The sequence below is a fragment of the Meleagris gallopavo genome, chromosome 13 (genome assembly GCF_000146605.3).
Source record: "Meleagris gallopavo isolate NT-WF06-2002-E0010 breed Aviagen turkey brand Nicholas breeding stock chromosome 13, Turkey_5.1, whole genome shotgun sequence".
NCBI classification, from domain to species: domain Eukaryota; kingdom Metazoa; phylum Chordata; class Aves; order Galliformes; family Phasianidae; genus Meleagris; species Meleagris gallopavo.
In genome coordinates this window covers 450340-466085 of record NC_015023.2, presented here as the reverse complement: position 1 = coordinate 466085, position 15746 = coordinate 450340, and positions in this window count along the sequence as shown.

Below are 15746 nucleotides of genomic sequence, written 5' to 3'. Positions count from 1 at the left end.
TGTGTGTGATAATCTGCTCATTTACTACATTTTTTTTTAGTTAATTTAATTACATTTAAATTTTGTTACATTTAAATGGGATTTTGCTTAGGAACTCCGTGATACACTAACAGCTTTTTTCTTTTCTACTTGCCTTCGTGGGTGTAAGTGCCAAGATGATAAGACTGGCTTGGCAACAGACCTAAAGCTGAGCCAACTGGGGGATGCAGCTGTGAGCAGGCTGCCACAAGTAGCTGTGATTTGGACAGGTGGGTTGGATTAGGTGATGTCCGGAGGTCCCTTCCAGAGTCAACCATTCTGCAGTTCTTTGTTGACACTTACAATGCGTACTTTCCTTTCAATGAACAGCAGCGCAGATGTAAAAGACATATATGTAATACCTACAATTAACATAGGGCAATGCCACTAATGTCCATAAAACATCTGAAACTGCCTGAAATGATGGCCTTTGAAAATAAATTGCACTCAAATCACCCAGCTGCAAACAATTTTAGTAAAAACATTGCTGAGCTGATATGTAGGTTGATGATGTTTCCATTGGTTATGGTTTGCAAACCTCCTATTAATTTTTCAACAGAAGCTGCATAGTCATTCATCTTTAGAAAAGCTATTTCAAAGAGTTATGGAAGCATAATATGAAAATAAGACTAATGTATTATCTGTAAAGGACATTAATGTTCATGCTACTCACAGCATAAATCAAGGGTCAAGTGGTCATTCACATAAAAATAGGTAAGAACTCCCTGTATTACTCCCTTTAATTCACACCCACTAGCTTGCGTTCCTTTTTAACCTCTAATAAGAAATGAGCTGAAGTACATTGCTTTTGTGGCCTGTACCTAAAAATATTACAAAAATAGCAACTCATGAAGAGACTAGAACAGAGGGAGAGAAGTATACTGAAGATGAACATCCACTGTTTCCCTGTGAGTTTGACCACATTGTATGCAATGGAGTTGTGTTGAGAGCTAAGAGATGCATTTTGTTCTAAGACAGCATTTGTAATACTGGAATTATATATTCGTAGTCACAATTTGGTGAATCACAAGAAGTTCCTCAAACATTTTATTCTAGTCTTCTGTATATTAAAATACAACTGTTGTAATTATGCTGATTTGGGCCTTCAAAGAATGATGAGAATAAAAACACGTTTTACAGATAAAACTGCCTTCTGATATTGTTTGTTTTCCTTTCAAGATTTTGAGGGGTTTTTAAATTTTTTCTTTAATATTTTGCTTATGTACTAATAAATCCGGATATCCATGAAGTGAAATGTAATCACCAGAATAGAGAGCAGCAAAGCTACAAAATCATGATAAGAGTGTATTAAAAAACTGTAGGTGTGAAATGGCATTTAGCAGTAGATATCCCAATTGGAATGAGAGATAACTCAAGGCAAGGTAATTTCTGAAAATGCTGCAGTGTTGGAGAGTTATGAATATGCCTTTCTAAAGAATCTTTTAGAGTTGAGATCCAGGAGAGAAATGTAATGTTAACATAGACTCTGTGTGTGGGATTTCAGAATTACACTAATTCAATACCCTTACATGAAAAAAGTTTTGCTTAATTTAATGATTGCAGATAGCAGTCCATCCTGTATCTAGTTCGAAAATTCTCTCTTGACAACAGCTGGACAAGCAACACTTTTAATCAAAATGAATCATTACTTTGCTCCTTGTAATGTAGCTTAGTGAATTGCTCATTTCTTTGTCTAGGTATTTCCTTAAGGTTTCATGTAACAATTTTGGAATTTCCAGCTGACTTTGTTTATTACATATGTTTTAGGTTTGGGGTGGAGGAAAAAGTCCTCAGCAGCATGCATCTCCTCCAAGGAAAATTTCTTTTTACTAGAAAAGGCTGATACATGCATATTCTGCTAGTATCACGTATGTTTTAGCATATGTCAAAGTAATATTTTCTATAGTATCATACACTGAACAAAATTAAATTTAAGTGTGCGTATATACCCTGTTGCATTAGCTTGAGGTCAGTTTGATCATTTCTGGTCTTTTCCTTCAGATATTCAATTTTCAGCTAAACTAAACTGTGGCACATCAACAGGTTCCAATACAGGAAGTTCTATTTTGAATATTGCCTGAGGATATTAAGCCAAGAGCTGGCAAGAAGATGAATGTTCATCAGAAGTAACAAATTCAGTTTCCTGGAGAAACTGCTGACATCACTGTTCCAAATAGAGGTGCTTATCTGCCATTCGAGATGTTGTAATGACAGCAGCTGTTTAGAGTGATCCTAAAGAGATAAGGGACTTGATGAATTTACTGGAGAGTCCCCCTTCCTTCTAAGTTTAAGAACAAAATTCTGTAGGTAATATAGTAAGGTAAAAATTTCAGATTGTATCCATGCAATTTCTTGAGTGATGTTTGAAATTTATACTGGTTTTGAAAGCTTCTTGTGTGATTGAAGGCGTGACATACATGTTTGAGTTGCCAGAAGGACTGATTATAATCACTTACCTTTTTATTACTGTTCTATACTTCTATTAACTACTTTTATTTGTATATCTATAACTATGTAATTTGACATATGAATTTTTCCTAATAGTAAAAATAGCTGTTTCATAAGTGAATTGAGCATAGTCACAGTAAACCAGTAAAAATGGGCGAAGGCCATAATGTCAAACTACCCAACTAATATCAACAGGTCTAATGTAGAGTTTTCTTTTAATTATTGAAGTGCATCAAAATAGTTAAGATACAAATTTTGTTGAGAAACTGAAATGGATTTGTCTAGCATTGAGTCTGTTTTGATAATATGCATTTTTGTTTGAGACTCTTAATAGCTTTTTGATGATAGGTTATTCTTCTGATGCATGTTAAAAAGGCTAATTAATTTATTCTTCAATAAGCCAAATGACAAGAGCTGCCAAATTTCTACTCCTCAGATTGTAGCTAAAAGAAGCTGAGTCCAGAAAGAGTAGTCAAGATAATATGAAAGTGAGAAATTAAAATTTTGGACTGTAATAATTTACATAGTTCTGTGATCTTCTACATGACATAGGTAAAAGTTTTTCAGCAGGAGAAAAACTTAGTTTTTTTATCTGGTGCAAATTTTCTATTGTACTGATTTTCCACCAAGGTTATTATTATTCTGTTATGGTTGATTTTGTTCTGGGAATATCACTTAGTGATGAATCCTGTGCTGTTTTAATAATCATGAACCTTTTGAGAAAATAATTACAATATAATGATTTCTACAGAGGACAATTTTTATTTTGATCAGAGGTTATAGATGTCAAACTTGATATATTGCTTATCAGCATTTTTCTGACATAATCAGTAGGGATTTTCTTTATCCATTTTCTAATTTTTTGAAAGATTTCCATCTAAGGTCAAGACAATTTAAAATCTAAGAGCTGCTTTTATTTCATCAAACTTTAACTGATATATGACGGATTTGCCTTTTCTTTAAAGAAGTGCTATATTAATCTTATTCTGAATTAAATGCAGCATAGTCATTGAGGTCTTTATCCATTTTTCAGATGCAACTTTTTTTCGTAGTCTATTTTTAGGAAAAGCTTACATAATGTAATTTTTCTTCTTTTGTGTATTAAAAGCAGTACAAAGTTTTAGCACATGTAGGTACCAGGCATGTACTTTTTATGACTATCCCTGTCAAGGCACTTGCAGAAATCTCCGCTGTCTTTTTGAAACTGCAGTAAGCTATGGAGCTGTAGTGTCCAAATTGTTCTGAGAGGAGGAAGAGGGATACTAGTGCTGTTATGGTCAGATTTGCAAGTGCCAGTACATTTAGTGATGCAGTGAATGATTGTGAAAGATAAGTACAGATTACAAAGATCCTATTTGTAGTAGAGGCCACATAAATTTACCTTTCTTTGCCTGGGTACATAAAGTATTATTTTGCATACTTTGTAAAGCCTTACAATGCATGTGACGTTGTGATTAACTTGTGTCTTAATGCTTTATCCATACTACGATATACTTGCTAAGAACATATACAGTCTGTGTGTAACTTGTCTCCATTCAGTTTTTTAAAATTGTATGTGCCATCATACAATATGTCAAAATACTTAATTAGGATATGCTATTAATTCTTTATTCATGACAAATATACACCTTTGGTCTGCTGTAACAAATGTTTTCTCCCCACTCACTTATATTCAGAGCCCAAAGTCTCACAAGAACAACTGAAGAAGTCTATGATTAAGGAATGTTAATAAATTTTTGCTTTTTAACTGAAATCCCAAACCAGCATGCTAGTCTGCTGAAGGAACAGATTATATACGTACCTGTATCTGCCAGCTCAGTAACCAGAACTGTTTTAAGTTGGTGTTTAATGTTTAAAAAGCAAACAAACAAACAAAAAAAAAACGAAGGAAAGAAGAAAAAAGATGGATTTCCCAACTGAGAAAGTAATTACATGAGGTTACGTTCATGTTAAATTAGGGGAAATTTTTCAGCACTTTAATGGAAAAATGACATTTCAGTACTGGACATCAAAATAATTTCTTCTTGTCTGCTCACGAGTCTCAATTATTGGAGTTATATTTTGTCTTTTGAGTCATTAATGCAAGTGCTCCTATTTAAACATGGAGAGACTATTCAGATCTGTATTTTCTGGATTAGCAGGCCTTCCTTACCTTAAATTATCTATTGTACTCTATCATATACTTATCCTAATGACTCTGTCTTGATCATATGAATTTCTGTATGGTTACATTTCTATATGGCATGCAATCTTTATTCTTGAAGAAAAGGAAAATTATCTATTTCCTTCAATAGTCTGCTGTAACTGTTCCATCACAGTCACTGTTTAAAACAATTGTTCCTTTGTTTTAATTGTAATTTGCCTGGCTTCTTTTTCATGTTGCATTGTTCTCTGCTCAGAGAGCCATTTTGTAAGTGATATTTTCTTCTTATGCATGTACTAATCATTTTTAATTGCTTTCAATCTACTTTTTGATAAGCTAACTAGACTGAGCTCTTTAAATCTCACTTCAAGTATTTTCCTGCAGTCTTCATATAATGTTTTATGTCTTTCTCTCAGCTTTCTCCTCCTTTTCAGAATGATTTTTAGCATTTGAACATTCAATCTGCATAACATATTCCAGGACTATCAGTGAAATTATTTACTGCTCTTTGTTTCCTTTTGATTTTACCTCTGAATTGCCTAATCACTCTGACATCAACAGTCCCTCTCTATGAAAGCTTCCTGTTCTGTTTGTATGTCATATATTTACTACCTATAGCATGCTAGTTAAATTAAAATGAATCTTGTCAGTGCAAGAGGTGGAGGAAGTGTTTCAGGAATGTCTTTCCATGTATCTGGACTGCTCAGTGTTAGAAACTGGATTTGCAGCTAGCATTCTAACTGTGAAGGGTACAGTGCCTGCTCCCAGTTCTTTCCATCCCTGCTGAAAGCAGAGGAATGGAGGTAGTATTACGATAAAGCAAAATGAAATTTGAATTTCCACTGCTTAGTTACTTTGTTCTCCATGCTTTGCACTTATAGAAGTTGCTTTTACATATCAATAAAGATATCAACCTATGCTAGGGAAACTACTTTAGTGGTGCATTTGGACTAGATGATTTCCAGAGGTCCTTCTCAACAACTCTGTGATTCTGTGATCTAAAAAAAACTTAGAGCTAAGCAAGGTTGTTTCTCAGTCCTGGACTCCTATTTTCTGTTCCCTGTGAGTCTTATTGCTTTTAGTTTGAGTGATAAAAGATATCACTGGATTGCTAGTGTAGACTCTGTTTTTCCTCAGAAACACTATCAGATACTGTGCTCAGTTCTCTATTCTTAATTCTGCTGAAGCATTGTTCTTCCTGTAAATTCTTCATAAGGCCATGTTCCTCAATACATTCCTATTAATATTTCTAAGTGAAATACAAATATATTTCCAGCTGTATTATCTATAATGTTACATTATTCTCCTACTGGAAACCTCTATACTTGATCTCTTATTTCTGCCTTGGGCAATTCATTTTCTGATATTGTAAATAATGAAAAACCTATGGGATGTTTTACTTTTTTCTTGGCCCACTTAAACATCCTATTGAACAATTTTATTTTTTAAAATCCTTTGCTGAATAAATCTCTGTAGGACAAATCCTATCCCTAGGATAAAACCTATACAGGTAGGTTATGAATTAATATGTGCATCTGAGGAAATCTTTGGTCAGCTGATATTTCTCCATCAATGCTCTCTACAGGTATTTCAGTGTCCTCCGCTCTCTTTCCCTAAAGATACATGTCATTATTGATCTACTGACAGCACAAACCTACTGATAAATCTTCCATAATCTGCTGCAGAATGTGTATGTACTGACACCACAAGCATTTTATGGGCTTATAAAAGTGAAACCGTAAAGTTTGTTTATTGCAGGATAAGACCTTTTCATCTGCAGAAGAGAAGTAAAAAATTACTTTCCAAGTTATAGAGTATGAAGTCTTTCCCAAACAATCAAGTCTTCAGAAATGGGAATCATTTTTGAGTCTCTATGTACTTAATCAAAATAATATTGTATTTAAGAGAAGCAGACAAGCTTAGCTTTTTTTTTTTTTTTTTGTACAGAATGAAGGTGGACTGGTTTGGTTTGCATAACAAACTAATTTCCAAACTTAAAATGTGAAAGAGTCTTACTAAGCTCTTACCTCATTTCCCAAGTTGCCTCTTGTTGTTTTTGGCAAGAACTGCTTCGGAACTTTTTCCAGATCAGAAAAGACCTCCTGCTGCAGACTTGGAGATGAATGATCTCATAAACATAGTTATTAACATTATCTAAGTCGGAGAATGAGATCAAATTTTGATCTGGTCCTGTTGTTCTCTGGATGATCCCACTTTTATTGAGCATATTTCTGTGCAGGAGGTTGAAAAGCAACACTTCAGTCTTTTATTCTCACTGTCTATTTTATTGTTTTTTTTTTTAATTAAACAAATTTAGCCAATTTGTTGGAGTTTCCTTCAACACGGTGTTCTGGAAATATCTTGTTTCCCTTACTCATGTGAAACTGCTCTTCAGTACTGCTCCAGTATATCAGTTTAAAATCCTCTGACATTCTTACTTTGACTATGGTCTGATTGTAAATGAAGAACACTGATAATTTGTTTTGGTGGTTTATCCATCAGAAACTGGGTTGCAGCCACCAAATTAGCTGAAACTGTTACAGTGTTATTTAGCAGATTATAAATGTGGCATTCAGTATAAATAATCTTGAGGACTATTTATTATTTTTTATTTATTTATTTATTATAGGATTATTTATTATATATTATATATATTATATATTATATATTATATATTATAATATTATTATATATTATAATAATAATTATTAATATATATAATATATAATATATAATATAATAATTATATATAAATAAATAATTATTATATATTATATTATTATAATACAGTCCATTGCAAGCTGTTTGGTTTTCCTTCAGGCTTTCTGCAAAACTTTCTACCTTGCAGTCAGCCTCCAATGATGCAGTCTGTGTAATGAGTTAATTTCCTTATTATAATGCAAATTGGTTTCCTTAACATAAAGTGCATAATATGCCCTAAGTGTCAACACTAGTGAGACAGATAAATATATGCAGGTTCATATACTAACATTTAATCAAATAGATGTATAAACTTCTATATTAACATGGAAAAAAAATATAGTGTGTATAGAACATTCTATTTTGGGGAAATAAATGAATATTAAAAACTATAATTGAATCATTTCATTGATGAGTTGAAAATGAATATGAAGCCAGGATTCACTTTGTTATGTATAATTGGAACTGATAACTTTTACTATTTTTATCAATGTAATTTCCACCATTTGGTTACAAAATTGCAGGTTGTTGGTATCAATGAAACAGAAATTCTGATATGTGAATAATTATTCCTTGGAATATCCTTGAGTATGGTGTCAGAAGAAGTAACTTGTCTCTAATATATTTCTCACATTATTATTACACATAAAATATGAATATAATAGGATTTCATACAGAGTTCTAAAGATAGTATTGTCTAGGTAGAATTCCAAGAAGTGGATGCATAGCTTCCTAGAAAGTTTTTATTCTATGAGGATTTAAGTATATTCTTCTCTTCATGACCACCACAAAAGTTGACAATCTTTTGCTAAGATCATTTTAAGCATATAAATGAGTTACAGGATTGTTAAACAGAGAAAACCATCAGGATCAGGGATGTTGTATTTACTGCATCGCAAAGGACTGTTAGACTGCATGTGCTATGAAGCTGTAAGGCGTGCCCAGAGAGTCGAGTCTATTTCTACATCAACGGGGTAATGACTTCCAGCTTAAGGCCTTCTCTGTGCATCATTTTGATACTAGAAACCACTCCTAAATGCTTTAAATATAAACTAGAGCTAAGCACTGAAAAAATGTTAAAGATCTTTGTGTTGTCTCCTTACCTTCCTAGAATGGTGTCTGCACAGCAGGTTTTGCAACTAGAGAGGCCTAACCACAGAGGGGTATGGAATTTCCATGGTCTTTCCATTTCGCATGGTATCTGCAATCATTGTTATTCAGCTCATTTTAATTTTATCATCTCTGATAATTTTAATTAGATTATTTAGCAGGCAACTTTTTGTCATGTATTTCCCTTTTGTTAGTGTTAATGTTGCTAGATTTCCCTATTCTGTAGCATTGCTTTGTTGAACATTTCTTAATTTAACTGAAGAAAAGGGTTATTTAAATTCTCAGTGAACTGGGCTTCTGAAATTCACAAACAAATGGAAACAAACATACAGTCTAAAGTTAAATAGCAAAGGTATGTTTATCCTCATAATTACTGCAACATAGCCAGCCTTTCACCACTCTACTGACTTTGTTGAAGTATTATGTTCAGAAGAGTTTTTTTTTCCGTTAAAGATTTAACCTTTATTTTCTTCTCCATTTCCTTGTTGATCTTTTAAGCCAAAACAGCCCTAATCCTGTTTCCTACTTTGACTCCCTGAATCCTATCTGATTCTAGAGACAGAAATTTGAAATTGTAAAGCTTTAACAGCTCCCCTTTTGCTTCTGTAAAGTACTGAACTCGTTGCTATGCTCACTAGATCTCTAAGTGCAGATCTATTCTCTGCTTTGCTCAGCTCTATGTTAATTTGTATTCAAGTTACCACTATACCTTACAGACTTGTTGAAAAGGAAAGTTTTATCATTCTTTGCTCAGTCACAGGCCTTGTGTTTGACTAATCCTTCAGTGCTTCACTGCAGTATAAATTACTCCTGAAATGAATGACAGTGTCTGAGCAAACTGCCCATATTTACAAGGCATCTGTGCTTCATGAACTGTACTGAGTTATTCTGTGGGATTTCTCGTATGTCTAATGCTAGCTTCTGTAAACAGTTTTTGACTGTTGAGAAGATGATTTTGATTTCCAGTATTTTGTTACATCAATACTAATAATTTGTTTTTCTCGTGATGGGTGGTTTACAGCCATAAATCACTGGGCAAATGTGACACGGTGTAGCTTTCACATGTGTATCTGATACCACTTTGCTTGTATTCGAAACTGCTTTTAGAATTTTCTCTTACCTCTTGAGAATTGTTCAGGCCTTTAAAAACCCATTCTTCTCATTAGTATTTGGATTACTGACAGTGAAAAAGCCCAGTGATTGTATGTGTCCACAGGAAAATGTAAGCTGACATCTGGATCATTTAAACCATCAGTGAGAAAGCACTCTAAAATTCAGTGGCTGGAAATGAGGATAGATTCACTGGTATTGATGTCTCTTCAGAAGATAAGTAGGTTGGGGAAGGCAGGAGTTATGATCATCTGACTTTATGGCCTTAAGGTACGAGAGAGCAGTCAAAGAGCAGCTTCCAGGCTTTGTTATATGAAGTTGAAATCTAGTTCTGTTTTTACCTTTAAGGGTAAAAAGAAGTGGCTTCTCCTCCCAATTCTTAAAATGATTGCTATTTTAATGTGTAATTCTGATATTTTCTCCCCTAATGTAGAAATGGAAAAGAGATGTCTCCTGGAAATCTTCTGCTTCTTGGCAATAGCATGCTATCTTGTGTACATAAGTAGGAACTCTAAATGTTCCTTTATTATTGTTATTTTGACAGTTATTTTCCAGAAAGTAGCATTTGTTAATGTAATGAAAATAAACCAAAATGTCTATATTTTTCTTGAGATCTTTTAATAAAATAGTAATGTTAGGGGGGATCACCTTTTGTATCTATATGCAGCAAACAGAAGTCAAAGAAATCACTTCTTAAAACTCAAAACCCATTTTGAGTCAGGGTTTAAGTGTTACACTGCTAGAAGCATTATTTAAACAACCAATTCTAAATACTGCCCAGAGCTTCCAAAAAGACAATATAGGTAGAGGCAGTAGTACTCATGAAATAGGCAACCAATTTGTAGTTTTAATATGCTGTTCTGCATGCTTGCAGTAGCGGGATGGTCAAGTCAGACCTTTAAACTGTAAGTTAGACTGTAGTCTGTGTTTGACATGAGAGTAGGAAAAGTGATTTTCAGGAGGGGAAACAGTTATATTTCCAAACAAAAAATTTAATTTTTCATTAGCTTTCTGACAAAGATTAAGTGTATTTTTAATAATATCCTAATGATTATAGCAGAGCAAGCTACAATATATCAAAATGTAGCAGAATGGAAGTCTTGCAGGTTGGTATAATGAGAGCTATTATTGTCACTTATAAGATTAAACTGTTTCATTTAAGCAGTTCTGAATGCCAAAATGCTTAAAGTAAAATATCAGTAGTTGTTAACTGTAATGATTTTTAAATCAGGATCATTAAACAGAAGGATTACTGCAGAAGCTGGTGATGAAAACTGTAGCAATGATGCATCCATTTTAACTCTGTGTAACAAGTTGTAACAAAGAATATGAGTGTTAAAGTTAACAGTTCATGATTTAGAAAAAAATGACTTCAGTCTTTATCGTGTACCCATAAACAGATTTCAGTCTACATTTTCTGTATGTTGCCACTGAGTTGATCACCTCATTGTACACTGTCACCTACTCATGTATGGCCAGAAAATTCCTCCTGAACTTGTTCAAAAAAAGTCAAGATAAGTTGGCAGTTGCAACGTATGAATGTGTTCTATAGAGCAGTAGAGTTCATGCGCGTGGGTGATTCAGAGTAGGCTGTTGGAGGCAATAATTACTCTATGATCTTTACATCTGCCTAAGTAAAAGTAAATGCTATTTAGAATAATTGTATACATGTAAATAAATAAAAGTTGTTCAATGTATGTCAACTCCAGAAGCAAACAAGTGCATTTTCAGATGAGGTTTCAAGTTTTCTACTCCTTAATGAAATTGAGAATATTTTTAGAATTTTAATCATATAAAGCATATAAAATTTAGAAAACGGTGTACAGACAGTCTGTACCACATATGATTATTTTGTTATTAAAAAAATGGAAGTTCACTCTATCCTGATTCTAACACATAGATTCTATCAAATCCCTTTTACATCTTTGTTCTTTCATGAGAAAGTATCCTATTTCAGAATAAAAATAAAAATAAAAATAAAATCAGAATGCTTAGACTTCATTACTGTAAAATTGTCAATCAGTCTTTGGATAAAAATCTCTAAATATTCTATGTTATTATGTAGCATTCTATTTATGTTTTTGGTAGATCCTCTGGCCTTTTCTTTCACTATATATCTTCTGCAAATTTCACATCTTACCTTTTAAAGGCAGCGTATTCATAGAATAATACCACAGAATCATAGAATGGCTGAGGGAGCCATTGAGGGACCTCAAAGATCATCTAGTTCCCAACGCTTGGCATGGTTAGGGTTGCCAACCACCAGATGAGGCTGCCCAGGGCCCCAGCCAAGCTGGCCTTGAATGCCTTCAGGGATGGGGTATCCACGACTTCTCTGGGCAGCCTGTTCCAGTGCCTCAGCATCCTCTGAGCAAAAAATTTCTTCCTCATGCCTAACCTAAACTAAAATCCTATTTTAGTTTAAAGACATTCCTCCTTATCCTTTCACTGTCTACCCATGGAAAAAGTTTGTCTGCCTCCTGTTTATAAGCTCTCCTACCTACCAGATGGTCACAGTGAGGTCTCCCTGGAACATGCTCCTTTTCAAGCTAAACAAGCCCAGTTCCCTCAACTGTTCTTCGTAAGAGAGATGCTCCAGCCTTCTGATCACCTTCGTGACCCTCCCTTATTGTCACTGAAGTGTAAGTTATGTGTCTACTCAACTAAAACATGGTTGTAGTTTAATTCCAGCAGTGATGAATTGCTGAAGTGAATTCATGCAAACAGGAAAATTGAAATTAAATTCATCACAGTAAGGAAAACATCCCTCCCCATGTAAATTAGTAGCTTTTTCTGCTAAAATCAATTTGTTTTGGTAAATTATGCAAAAATTCTCTGAGGACTTAGGTAGGTGATTTATTACACTCTCGGTTGTTTCCTAATGTTAGAAAATGAAATTTATTCACACAATATTAGATGGCATAAGCTGAGAGAGTTAGTGACAATTTCTGTTTATTACAATTAATCTAGGTTGTCAGTGGTGACAGGATTCCCACAATACAGAGGACATAATCTTTATGAGAGATGCTTCTTATTAATCTTCACACAAGTGTCGCTTTGAATAGAAAAGATCAATTATTTCTGTATCATAAGATCTCTCAATTGTTCTAATAATCTCTAATGAAATTCAGTATTTTCATGAAAGTGCTTTGTATTTTGAACTCTTAAAACACCAAAACTTAAAAATTGTCTCAAAATAAGGACTTCCTCAGATCTTATAAGCAACATAAGTGGGAATCTAAAAAGCATTTCTTTAGATGTCTTGTTCAGAGCTCTAAAGGTCTGTTTTGTAGTTCGTTCATGCTGAAAGAGACCTGCAGCTGAAATGATCAGTGTTAATGCTAAGTGTGTATTGATATCATTTGATGGGATCTAAACCCCTAAAGAAATAAACTGATAGCTAGTGTGGTAGAGATACTTCAGGGGGAAATAGGATTGTAAAGGATATGTTTGTTTGATACATCTTAATTGTGGTATGTTTGGTGTGGTGACTTAAACTGTACAACTAGAATCAGAGTAGCATATAATCATTTAGGTTGGAAAGGAGCTCCAAGATTAAGTCTATCTAATATAGACTATACATCTAATAGTCCACTGCTAACTCATGTCTCTTAGTGCCACATCCACACATCCATTCAGTACTGCCAAGGATGGTGACTGCCACCTCTCTGGGCAGCCTGTTATAATGCTTGACCACTTCTGTGACAGTGTTCTTCCTGATACCCAAACTAAATCTACTCTGGCACAACTTGAGTCTGTTGCCTTAGACCCTATTGCTTATGACCTGAGAAAAGAGACTGACACCTTCTCATGGAAACCTCTTTGCAGGCAGTTGTAGAGAGTAATGAGCTCTCTCCTCAGCCTCCTCTTCTGCAGGCTAAACATCCTGGTTCCTCAGTTGCTCCTCATTAATTCTTGTTTTCTGATCTTTCGTTAGCCTTGCTGCTCTTCTCTAAACAGGTTTGAGCATCTGAATAATTGATAATTAAATTGATATTTTCGAACAAAATTTAAGTTCTAACCAACAATATCAGTTAAAAAATTAGTCTTCTGTCACAGAGTTCCTTTACAATCATTTATTGCATCCAGTTATGCTGTTCACAACCTGATTCAGTGAAATGTAGCAGCAAGTCTTAGGGGTTGAATGAAGCTTTGTGAGTATTAATTACAGCATCAGTAGGCAGACAAGAGCACCAGTCCCCTAAAGGCTACTATTATAAAGTGCCAGGTGACAAAATGTGATGGCCCTCTAGACGGGCATATTAATTGACCACTGAATCTAGCAGTTTCAGTGCATTCCCAAACCTTAAACTTCAGGAATTTTGTAATATGAGATTTAGGAGATGTTCAGTTTGTGACCATAGGAAAATGAAAGTGCATAAAACTGGCTGAAAGTACATTTTTTCCAATAGAGTATGTTTTTATTAATTTTTTTCAGTTATAAAATCTGGGGCTTGCTTCAGAAACAAATAGGTGAACTATTCTTACTCCGGATAGAAATCTTATTTAAAAATGCTTGAAGACTTTTTTACATTAAAATAGTTATGTAAATTTAAAGATGAGAAAAGTCATTGAGAAGTTATGTAGGTATTCTGATGACTCACATTCATAGAATCATGTGTTCACTGTGCCACTAACATCCACCTCTGATGTTGTGGCTCAACAGAACAAAATAGGAGGCATTATTTTTGGCATAACCAATGGTCCCTCTCATGCAAGGGTTGTTCCAAAAGTAACATTATACTTATATATATATATAATGTGTGTGTGTGTGTATGTGTGTGTATATATATATGTATATTCTTTATATATGTAAAATGATCATCTTCAGTGTTTTGTGACATTGAATAGTTACTTTATTTACATAATCTTATGCTTTAAGCAATAGATCATTCTTTAGAAAATTGCAGTCCTCTAATTAAAAGGAAGCTATACAAACAAAGCAGTTTTTATGACTGCTGTTGCTGTTTTTTACATTTCAGTTTTGTCTACTAGAAGTGCTCAATATGTTATTGGGAAAAAATAAGTAATTTATTGAAATTGGTTTATTTTTCTCTGTTTGGTACCTTTAAATTAATAAAGTCAGTTCTTTTGACTTAAAAGATTTTCATTCTTTTCAGAACTTCCAGGTAATGAATTGGCATGGCTATCTGGGGTATTAGAAAGCATTTTTCCACAAGGCAATAGGAAAGAGAAATGCTAAATAAACAATATTATGCTATGGGTCACCCTCAAGATGGCAATAGCGAGAAGACTTGGTAGAAGTTCAAATACTTATGAAACTGTTCTTTGCTTCTGATAAGTGTTTGGAAACTTAATTTAGGTCAGAGAAAAGCTGAGACAGAAGTTGGTTTGTTGTCTTCTTGTTCCCAGAGTTATAATAAGATTATTAAAAATAGAGCATGAACGTACATACAAATGTCACGGCCATTGGTACAGTGGAATTTCTATTACACAAAAAGTTGTGAATGACGTTTATCTTGTCTTCTTCCATCCAAATTCTATTTTTGGTAAAAGGACTCAACTGAAATGTTTTCAATGTTTGTCAAAGGACTGTAAGATTATTTGTTAGAATTAAACATTCACATAAATGTCCCAGTTTTCCATCTTCCCATAAATTTGAATGAGATCTCACTACAAATAAGGATTTCTCCGAAGATCTAAACTCTGAATTTCAAAAGATATTTGTACCTCTTCCATATGAAACTGTGCCTCTGAGGGTTTTTTTCTGTATGCTCCTACATTCTGAGGCCTTTCAATTGGAGGGGAAGGGAATAACATTCCTTTTGCATTTCATTTGCTATAAATTCTCTAATTCATTTCTTCTGCTGCTGTACTTGTTCAAATTTAGTAACAAAGTGAATTAATAGATGGCAGTTTCATCTTTCTTGGCATTAATTTGGATAAGGATGATAGGTTCATGTTCCCTACGTTTAGACGCCTATCAAGACTAATTTGGAGCTAATGTACTGCATTTTCTAGAAAACAAGCACTGGATTTCAGCATCTTAACCCTCAGCAATCTCTGAACTGTCTCCACTCTATCTCCACCTTTCAAATTGAGAGTGAAAGAAACAATTTCAATATATTCAACCATGAAGTTGGTAAAATGGAAATACTTGAAAATAACAGGTATTGTAGTCAGTAAGTACCTTTATAGCTTACCTTGAAGTTTCTTTTCTCCGCTGTCCAGCTGACAATCACTAGGTAAACAGTGC